Raw genomic sequence first — 11429 nt, 5'->3', positions numbered from 1 at the left:
TGCTCATTCAAGTCAAGCAAAGTAAAAGGTGGCCATCATATCAACTGTGAGAAAGATTTACAGTGGGATCTTGCTGATAAAAGTGATTGTAAATATGATACTAACTTTGTCCAGAACAATATCAAATGTAAGTCCTGGAAGTCCACAACAGATTACTTTTATGGTAGTTCATGGTGAGGGAAATACAGAGACTTCTTTTAAAGTTGTTGGTAATGAGGAAAGATCTTCCTTTGACTATCTAGTAGTCATGTTAATGAATTTTGCTGATGATGTGCTGCAAACACCGCTGCCAAAGGTAGTTGAGGACCTAGTTGGCAATGCTCGCTATCTTCCAAACATATTCATGATCTTTCCTAATAGAGGAAGTTCATAATGCACCAACAAGAAGCTAGGCTGGAGATGACTAGATTAATCTGACTCAACCAAAAACTTCCATAAATAAGGAAGAATAATGCTCCCATCTTAATGTTTGAAGCCTTGGCGATGACATCGGTGATGGAAATGGCAGTAGTACCAGATGAAATCAAATAATCTTCTGTTGTAGCTCTAATTACGTGAGTTGTTCAGGAAGATCATGAACCTTGGTTATCTGGTTTACTATTTTCTCGGTGGACTTCAATTTGAATGCTAGTTGTTGATTCTAGAAATAAGATCTCAATATCGAGATGTTAAGTTCTTCCCAAGCCATGGATCGAGTCACCCTTCTTTCCTCTCTTCCCTCCATATTGAATCTTCACGCTGGAAGAGGATTCTTGTTTCTGGAACATGGAATGGTGGAATTCGGAATGGAATGATTGAGCTTTGAAGGAAGCTCAACCTGGACCTCAGAGGGAGAATCCGAATTAGACCTCTGAGGGAGAATCTGACTTGTTTAATTCAAATTTTCTCAATGCTTACTTTCCTTCACCTTGACGTCCCCATAAATAGGGTTAAGCACGAAAATACAAATTAGACCCATGGGTCAATTGGTTCATGCCATATTACATCTAAACCAAACCAAACCAAACTATACCAAACCAAACCAAATGGAATTACATTAAAAGTAAATTGACATAATTTAATTCCTATGTTTGTGGATAACTCGTGATGCTATGGAGTCCATAACATCACCCCCTCCTAGAGAAAGAGCTTGTCCTCAAGCTCGAAATAGGGGTAGAGGGTGCGGAACGTGGCTAATGGCTCCCATGTCGTGTCACTGGGATCAACATCAGCCCAAGCGAGCCACTTAACCCACCGTTTAGGTGAGTCCCCCACGAAACAACGAAGATACATCTCAATCGCCCGGTTGACGACCTCTGTCTGACCATCAGTCTGCTGATGGTAGGCGAAAGAGAATGCTAACGTTGGGCCCTGCAGCTTGAATAGTTCCTTCTAGAATGTACTAGTAAAGATGGCATCTTTGTCACTGGTAATGGAGGTAGGCATCCCATGTAACCGGACAATATTATCCATAAAGAGCTGAACTACGTGAGCTGTAGTGTAAGGATGCGTCAGAGGTAGGAAATGGCCATACTTTGAGAAACGATCAACCACTACAAAGATAACGGATTTGCTGGATGATGAGGGAAGGGCATCTATGAAGTCCATGGAAATATCTGATCAAACTTGTGATGGCAGCTGAAGTGGTTGGAACAACCCTACTGGACTTAATGATTCAACTTTATTCCGTTGACAAATCAGACAAGCCGCCACATAATCGGTTATACTGCGCTTCATACCCCTCCAATAAAATTCCCGACTTATCCGAAAATATGTTTTTTGTCGGCCTTCATGTGTACTGTCATGGAAGGAGGGTAAAATATTGTGAATAAGTGGGGACGTGTGGTGTACAAAGATCCGATTTTTAAAGAGGACCATACTATCCTTAACCGTCCAATGTTTTTGCGATCTCCCTGATAGATGCCATATTCTGACATGAGAACTAGGTTAATTATAATAGAATAATCTTTATAATTGTGTTAGAGGTGGTTATTTATCGGTTTTCAAATGAAATGAGCATTTATTGAATTTGGCATTAATCACTGTCGATATTGCATATTTTTCTCTCCTGAATTATATTTCATTGTTTTTAAGGTTTATTTCTTCCTTAAATGCTTTTTATAGATTCAATTATGGAATTTCAGGAGAATTTTGGTGAGAAGGAGATATTTACCAAAATGCCCTTAGTGAAATGGAGGTGATTTTTAGGTCAAATCGTTTTAAAATAGAGAACAGGGTATTAAAGGGAAGGAGAGGGTCGAACGAGCGGGAGGACAACGTCAAGAGAAAACAGAGACCAAAACAGAGGAGCTGGGACCGAAAACAGGGGAGGATTCGAGAGGAGTTCCCCACCGTCGTTCGCTGGGCCACTGTCTTTCGCCGCACCACCATCGTCCACCGCCGTCCACTGCCGTCCAGCAACCAAGAACAAACCCGAGGAGAGCTCGAGAGAGTCTCCGTCGAGGTGAGTTCGACAGTCGTCGCTCGCCAGGCCAAGAAGTGATCCGAGAGGGCTTCTCCGGTGCCACTTCTGCTTTCTGGCTATCCTCCGATGTCTATTACATATTTCTGACATGTCCCGGAGCTATTCCGATCAGTCCCGGAGCTATTCTGACTCCAACCGAGACTCGAGATAGCCGGTTAGAGAACAACAGCTCTGTTTCGTTCTTCGCCGGACGTTACCTCCGTCCGTCGGCTTCCAACCTTTGTTGCCGGCGTCGTCTCTACCTCCAGCCACTCACTCTTGCCAACCCGAAGCCATTGATTTTGGGAAATTGCAGCACCCGTGAGAACGAGTTGCTACCTGAGCGAGAGGAAGGAGAAGGGGAGTAATTCGTCATTTTTGAATTTAATTTTTTATATAGTTTGAACTTAGGTTTTGAATGTTTATTGAATCTGATTTGATAATTAATGTTTATGGAATATTTGTTTTTCCGGATATTTGATTAAATTAGCTAATTAGGGTAGAATTATAATTGAGGTTGGATTTTTGTATTTTAATCCGATTTTTGTCTTTCACTCTATGCGCCCGAGAGGGGCTAGACGCAAGGATTGAGAAATCAGATCCGTGGTTACGTGGCGCTCAAGAGAGGCACGAATCACCATAAAATCTAGAGTTGATGTTTCCTGTTGTGTAGGTAGTTAACCAGATGATTGCTTGATAGTTTAGGATATAATTAGTGTTTAGTTAATATTAATTCATCATATTTGGTTAGGTTAGTTGACTAAAGAATACACAAAATTAGTCCTCCCTATGGATATGACCCTCGCTTCCCGCTAAATTACATGAACGATTCGTACGCTTGCGAGGTATTAAAACCAATGTAACTAAATTCTACATCAAGTTTTTGGCGCCGCTGTCGGGGAGGCACGTATTAAGTGTATTTCTATGTTCTCCATAGTCTTAGGTTAGATTTATTTTTATTTTTTATTTTTTATTTTTTTGCTTTCATAATTTTAGCTTGGTATTTTTTATGGAATTATTTTTATTTCTTCTAGTTAGTTCATATTTTTAGTAGTGAGTTTGTTAGCTTAATTTGATAGTTCGTTTTGTTTCTTTTTGTGTTTTTATGCGGGCGCCGCTCCCTAGGTGGACCATTAGCTCCATTTGTTGAAGAGGTAGAACATATTTGTAGGAAAACACCCGAAGTCAAGTTAGGAGCTACCATGGCCAATCAGGGCGAACCATTACAGTTACCTGTAGCAGGTGACCGTAGAGTCCTGAGGGATTATTCTATGTCATCCCACTTCACATCACCTTCTTGCATTATATTGCCACCCACTACTGCCGCCAGTTATGAGTTGAAACCGGGTGTGATCCAACTCCTCCCTACATTCAATGGGTTGGAGAAGGAGGACCCATATTACCACATCAAGGAATTCTTAGATATTTGTGCAACTTTTAAATTCCAGAATTTCTCAGATGACTCTATCCGGTTAAGACTTTTCCATTTTCAGTTAAGGATAAGGCCAAGTCTTGGCTTAATTCCTTGGAGGTGGGCAGCATTACTTCATGGGACACATTAGTCACAAAATTCTTATCCAAGTACTTTCCATTCAGAGAACTACAGCCCTCAGGAGAGAAATCTCCAACTTTATGCAGCAGGAGGGTGAACACTTTTATGAGGTTTGGGAGAAAAGGAAGGATTTGATCTGTAGGTCCTCATCATGGGTTTGAGAAATGGCATTTAGTGCAATAATTTTATCAAGGACTTACACCCCAGGTTAGATCCATGGTAGATGCAACGAGTGGTGAGAGTTTGATGGGTAAGAGTGCTAGTAAGGCGTGGGACTTCTTTGAAACGTTGAGTGATCAATCTCAGCAATTAGGTTCGTCATTTAATGTTGATAGGAGATCCCACGAAGCCAAAAGAGGGGGTCTCTACAAGGTTAGTGAAACATCCATGCTCATGGCCAAGATTGAGGGGTTGACTAGAAAAATTGATGCCCTCATGCTGTCCAAGAGTTCACCTGATCCTAACCCATCTACTGTCTGTGCCATATGCTCTGGTTCATCTTATCCCACACAAATGTGTCCATCTCGTTCATCCTACCCAAAGCTCATTGAGGACTTGAATGCAGTCCAGAATTTTCATAGACCAAACCGGAACGATCCTTTTTCAGAAACATATAATCCAGGTTGAGCTAGGCACCCAAATTTCTCATGGTCATGGGGCCCATAGGTTGGGGGTCCTCCAGGGTTTACTCAACCCCAAGCTCCGCGCCCACACTTCACTCAACAGCCATTGATTCCACAAAAACCTTCACTTGAGGATACACTTCAATTATTCATGCAGAATACACAGTCCTCCATTGCTAAACTTGAAATGCAAGTGAGTCAGTTGGCCAGCCACATGAGTGAACAAGCACAAAATAGACTCCCAAGTCAAACCATTCCTAACCCCAAAAGCACACATGAGAGTTGGTTGAATTCCAAACCCCACCATGAGCAAGCCAAAGCCATAACCACCCTTAGGAGTGGTCGTGAGTTGAACAATGGGGTAGGGACCACTAAGTCTAAGGAGTCAAAGGAAGACAATGGGACACATCATTGGGTGGAGAACCTCCAAGTTCTCCACCAACAGCCAAGCAGATCCCTAACCAAGTCCCACTAGCTCCTTATCCGCAGAGGTTATCGAGCCCACATAGGAAAGGAGATAGCATGCATGAAACGTTGGAACTGTTTAGTAAGGTTCACATTAACATTCCACTTCTTGATGCTATTAGGCAAGTCCCTGCCTATGCCCGATTTTTGAAAGGCCTTTGTACACAGAAGAGAAAACAACATGTTAACAAAAAGGTGTTTCTTACTGAGAATGTAAGCTCAATTCTGAAGCACAACACTCCTCCTAAAGTTAAAGATCCTGGATGTCCCACAATTTCATGTGTCATTGGTGAACATACCATCCAGAGAGCTCTTCTTGACTTAGGAGCAAGTATGAATTTGCTTCCTTTCTTTGTGTACCAGCAATTAGGTTTGGGGGAATTAAAGCCTACTCCCATCACACTTCAACTAGCTGACCATTCTGTCAAGATACCACGAGGAATAGTTGAAGATATTTTGATAAAAGTGGACAAATTTCTGTTCCCGATTGATTTCATTGTTCTTGATATAGAACCAGTAGTCAATGTGACCAACCAAATTCCTGTCATCCTAGGACGTCCCTTCTTAGCCACATCTAATGCTATCATTCATTGTAAAAGTGGTGAGTTGGAGTTGTCTTTTGGAAATTTTAAGGTCTCATTGAATGTATTTAATGCCGGGCACCACCCACTTGAGTCTGATGATCTGAGTCCTGCATTTAAGATAGAAACTGTTATGCTTGGTGACGAATCCACTCTTGAATCTTTTGAGTCTTGCATAACATCTTTAGACATGGACTATTTTGATGAGGAAACATATTTCTGAGAGGTTAATTCTTTACTCAATTCTGTACCTCTGTTGGAGGAAGCTTATGAGGTTATCACAACTGATCATCCACAGGATCTTCCTCTTGACTTGGACAAACCTCTTGAAACTTCCAAGCTAGATCTTAAGCCACTTCCTCCCACGTTGAAGTATGTGTTCTTGGGGCCCATGAACTCATTACCAGTCATTATTTTCTCTGATTTGAGTACTGAGCAGGAGGAACAATTGACTGAAGTTCTTCAAGCACACAGAGAGGCATTGGGGTGGACTCTTGATGCCTTAAAAGGGATTATCCCCTCCATATGCATGCATCGTATTCATTTGGAGGAGGGGACTAAAGCCTCATGTGAGATGCAACGTAGGTTAAATCCCCATATGCTGGAGGTTGTGAGAGAAGAAGTCATCAGGTTGCTTGTGACAGGAATCATTTACCCTATTTTCGATAGCACCTGGGTGAGTCCAATTCAAGTTGTCCCTAAGAAAGGGGGGATAATAATAATGAAAAACGAGAGTGGTGAATTGATTCCCACAAGAACTACCACCAAGTGGCCTGTCTGCATTGACTATAGAAAACTTAATTCCGCCACTAGGAAGGATCACTTCCCACTACCTTTCATTGATCAGGTACTAGAGCGATTGGCCAGCCACAATTTTTATTGCTTCTTAGATGGATACTCCGGCTACAATCAAATTCCCATTGCTCCAGAAGAACAGGAAAAGACCACATTCATGTGTCCGTTTGGCACCTATGCTTACAGACGCATGCCTTTTGGTTTATGCAATGCGCCCGCCACTTTCCAATGGTGCATGATGAGTATCTTTTCTGACATGATTGGTGTGGATGACTTTTTCTGTGTTTGGCTCTAATTTTGATACATGTCTGCACAATCTTTCACTCGTATTGTCCCGTTGCATTAAGTCCAATTTAGTCTTGAATTGGGAGAAATGCCACTTCATGGTGAAAGAAGGAATTGTTTTAGGACATGTAGTGTCTGAGCGGGGTGTAGAAGTGGACAAAGCCAAGGTTGACCTAATTGCCAATCTGCCACCACCTACTTCTGTGAAGGGGGTGCATTCTTTCCTTGGCCATGCTGGGTTCTATAGGCGTTTTATTAAAGACTTTAGCAAAATTTCTCGTCCTTTGACGAATTTACTTCCTCAAGATGTTGTTTTTGCCTTTGATGATGCCTGTATTCATGCTTTTAAGACACTGAAGAAATGTTTGTCCACTGCACCCATTGTCCAACCCCCTATTTGGTCTTTGCCTTTTGAGTTGATGTGTGATGCCTCTGACTATGCATTGGAGGCTGTTTTGGGGCAAAAGATGGATAAAATGCCCTGTGTCATTCAGTATGCTAGCCGCGCTCTTCATGATGCTCAATTGAATTACACTACCACTGAGAAGGAGTTGCTAGCTGTTGTGTTTGCCTTGAACAAATTCAGATCATATCTGTTAGGGTAAAAGGTTATAGTGTTCACTGATCATTCTGCTTTGAAGTACTTATTATCCATCAAGGACACTAAACCTCGCTTGATTAGATGGATCTTGCAATTGCAAGAATTTGACCTTGAGATTCGAGATAAGAAGGGTTGTGAGAATGTTGTTGCTGATCATCTATCTAGGATCTGTGTAGTACCTCAGGAAGGATTCCTTCCTTTAAATGATTCCTTCCTTGATGAACAACTTCTCCAAGTATCCCAGTTGCCTTGGTTTGAAGACATAGTCAACTATCTTGTAACTCATAAGATTCCTGATTATTGGAGTAAACAAGATCGGTTGAAATTCTTTTCCCAAGTCAAACATTTTTTTTGGGATGACCCTTATTTGTTCAAGGTGTGTTCTGACCAAGTCATTAGGCGTTGTGTACATGAGCAAGACTTTGCCAACATTCTTGAATTTTGTCATTCCCACGCATGTGGTGGACATTTTGGTGCTAGAAAGACCGCAGCTAAAGTCTTGCAATGTGGTTTCTATTGGCCGTCATTATTTAGAGATGCCCATGAGTTTTGTCAGGTGTGTGATAAATGCCAATGAACTGGTTGTTTGTCTAGGAAGAACATGATGCCTCTTAACCCCATTCTTATTGTTGAATTGTTTGACGTGTGGGGTATTGACTTCATGGGTCCTTTTCCTGTCTCGTTCGGTTATCAATACATCCTTGTTGCTGTTGAATATGTCTCTAAATGGATTGAAGCTATTGCATGTAAGACAAACGATCACAAAGTGGTGGTAAAGTTTTTAAAAGAAAATATATTTAATCAGTTTGGTACCCCGAGAGCAATCATCAGTGATGGGGGATCTCATTTTTGTAACAGAGCATTTGAGACCTTATTGAAGAAATATTCCATCACTCATCGGGTGTCCACTCCGTACCACCCACAAACTTGTGGTCAAGTGGAAATCTCTAATAGGGAGATCAAACGGATTTTGGAGAAGTCGGTTCGCTTTAATAGGAAAGATTGATCCACTCGATTGGACGATGCTTTATGGGCCTATCGAACCGCTTATAAGACTCCTATTGGGATGTCTCCATTTCGCCTAGTGTTCGGCAAAGCATGTCATCTACCTGTTGAGCTTGAGCATAGAGCTTATTGGGCCATTAAGGCTTTGAATTTTGATTTAACTCAAGCGGGTGAGGAGAGAAAATTGCAATTGAATGAGTTAGAGGAGATACGTCAGGATGCTTATGAGAATGCCAAACTGTATAAGGAGCGAACAAAGCTTTTATCTGATAAATCTATTTTTCGCAAGTCTTTTACTGTTGGGCAGATTGTTTTACTTTATAACTCACGATTGCATTTGTTTCCAGGGAAGCTAAGATCCAGGTGGTTCTGTCCATTTGAAGTTACACAGGTGTTTCCTCATGGCGCTATTGAGATCCGCAATCATGGAGACAGGTCGGTCTTCAAAGTTAACGGTCAAAGGCTCAAACCGTATCTTGAGAATGTCCCTACACCGGAGGAGGTGATGGTGATTTTCTTGGAGGAACCTGTCTTATCAACTTTAATGGGTCAGAGTCTTGCTTACGACTATAAACTTAGCACATTGTGGGCAATCCCCACGTTTCTATCCCTTTGTACATTACAGTTTTATTTTTATTTTATTTTTTTGGTTTATTCATTCTTACTTGCCGGCTGAGAGCATAAATGGTTCCGGTAGTCGATGACCAGACTTTTGGTCCCTAGTTTGAGAGGCCTGTACTCAAACAACCATTCTGGGATTGACCAGTTCGATCTTGAAGTATTGAATGAAAACCTTATGGTGAGTAACTTAAGGACTTGTGTTCAGCGCGTGATTCCTGCTGCCTTCAGTGGCCAGTCACATGGAGATTTCTTCAAAGTGTGATGTGGGATAGCGGTTTCATCTACGGATGATTACCTATGGGTACGGCTGATACGAGTAAACCTTCTTCAAGGGAGACTATGTATCATTCCTAGGGGTCTTTATTGACTTTTCGGTATTGTTGATGACCAAACACATATGGTCCCACCTATGGATTTAGGAGTCCTGAGGGAGCTTAACCCTCACCCTGCTGGAGTATAACTAGCTAAGTTGTTATTCTTTTTTTGTACTCGTTCTAGTGTTTTAACTTTTCCCCATTGAGGACAATGTCAGGTTTAGGTTTGGTGTGTGGGGGGGGGGAACGACTCTTTTATATCTTAACAATGATTTTCTTTTGATTTTTGTTCGTGGTTTTCAAATTACTCCTCTTAGTATGTGGTTAACGTTAGTAGAGTTAAAATAAGTTGCTCAAATGTTTTTCAAACTTTTCATAAAACTGTGTAGAATATGCCTATTAGAAATCTGATATCATTTGTTGGGATCCATGAGAATTCAGTGGGATAACTTACTATTGCATTAGACTTGGAACTTAGTTGCAAAAGAGAACATGTAAATCTAGTGTTGATCTATGTTAGTCTGAATAGTCTTGTATGCTTGTTTGAATTCATTCCTTTTTATACCTCAGTGAAATTCCTTGTTGTAATGTATGAATGTAAATGGAAATGCTATTGCTTGCAAAAGTCAGATAACTTCAGAAACAGCCTGGGCTAACCCAGGGACATGCACCGAAACAGTCGGTTACTTAAAAATAAGTGCATGTACAATGAAGACGAATACAAAATGGTGGTAATACCAGAAGTATTCAGTGAAACAAAAATTACGCTGGTAATAGTAAAAGTGCGCTGGTATATTTCTTTTGTGAAATTGTCAAATAACAGGCTTACTCTACTATTTTCTCTTAATTGTGATGTGACCAAGATTTTTATTGTTATTTGTTGCCTCTTTGTTCTGCTGAAGTAATTGCTTATGGGTCACATTGGTTCAGGTGGAGTAACAATGAGTGTATTTGGATTGATAATATGCTATATTTTACACAAGTTTTCAAATTGCGCAAGATCTCATATGATTTTCAGATATTTTACGATACTAAGTGTTAGTCATATGCTAATGAGGAGTAAATTTTCTTCAGTTTTTTCTTTTTATATTATTGATTTAGATGAATTTTGTGGGTAAATTCCATGCAAACCCTCACGAGACATAACTCGTCCACTACTGCAGAGTAGGGGTTTAACGGCTTGTTGCATGCGCAAAATGCAATCGTGCGCCCTACAAAATTAGCATTTTGTTTTCCTAGGCTTAATTTTGGTTCGATTGTTGTTTTGCTAGGGACTAGCAAAGATTTAGGTTTGGGGGTGTGATAGATGCCATATTCTGACATGAGAACTAGGTTAATTATAATAGAATAACCTTTATAATTGAGTTATAGGTGGTTATTTATCGGTTTTCAAATGAAATGAGCATTTATTGAATTTGGCATTAATCACTGTCGATATTGCATATTTTTCTCTCCTGAATTATATTTCATTGTTTTTAAGGTTTATTTCTTCCTGAAATGCTTTTTATAGATTCAATTATGGAATTTCAGGAGAATTTTGGTGGAGAAGGAGATATTTAGCAAAATGCCCTTAGTGAAATGGAGGTGATTTTTAGGTCAAATCGTCTTAAAATAAAAAAGAGGGTATTAAAGGGAAGGAGAGTGTCGAACGAGGGGGAGGACAGCGTCAAGAGAAAACAGAGACCAAAACAGAGGAGCTGGGACCGGAAACAGGGGAGGATCCGAGAGGAGTTCCCCACCATCGTTCGTCAGGCCATTGTCTTTCGCCGCGTCACCGTCGTCCACCGCCGTCCACTGCCGTCCAGCAACCAAGAACAAACCCGAGGAGAGCTCGAGAGAGTCTCCGTCGAAGTGAGTTCGACAGTCGTCGCTCGCTAGGCCGAGAAGTGATCTGATAGGGCTTCTCCGGTCCCACTTCCGCTTTCCGACTATCCTCCGGCGTCTATTACATATTTCCGACCAGTCCCGGAGCTATTTCGACCAATCCCGGAGCTATTCCGACTCCAACCGAGACTTGAGAGAGCCTGTTAGAGAACATCAGCTCTGTTTTGTTCTTCGCCGGACATTACCTCCATCCGTCGGCTTCCAACCTTCGTCGTCAGCGTCGTCTCTACCTCCGACCACTCACTCTTGCCAACCCGAAG

General features: G+C 41.3%; 1 non-coding gene across 1 annotated transcript; it reads right to left on the bottom strand.

The window, feature by feature from the left end:
• Nucleotides 1-4048: 4048 nt before the first annotated feature.
• LOC137935561 (small nucleolar RNA R71) lies at nucleotides 4049-4153 on the bottom strand. Its single transcript, XR_011109263.1, has one exon. It is a non-coding gene; the product is annotated as a small nucleolar RNA R71 (small nucleolar RNA).
• Between the last annotated feature and the right edge of the window lie 7276 nt (nucleotides 4154-11429).

The sequence above is a fragment of the Aristolochia californica genome, unplaced genomic scaffold (assembly GCF_029961685.1).
Source record: "Aristolochia californica isolate CCGP_79_NKW_82.1479 unplaced genomic scaffold, dmAriCali1.0.hap1 SCAF_6, whole genome shotgun sequence".
In the NCBI taxonomy this organism is placed as follows: domain Eukaryota; kingdom Viridiplantae; phylum Streptophyta; class Magnoliopsida; order Piperales; family Aristolochiaceae; genus Aristolochia; species Aristolochia californica.
This window is presented reverse-complemented; position numbering and strand designations above follow the sequence as displayed.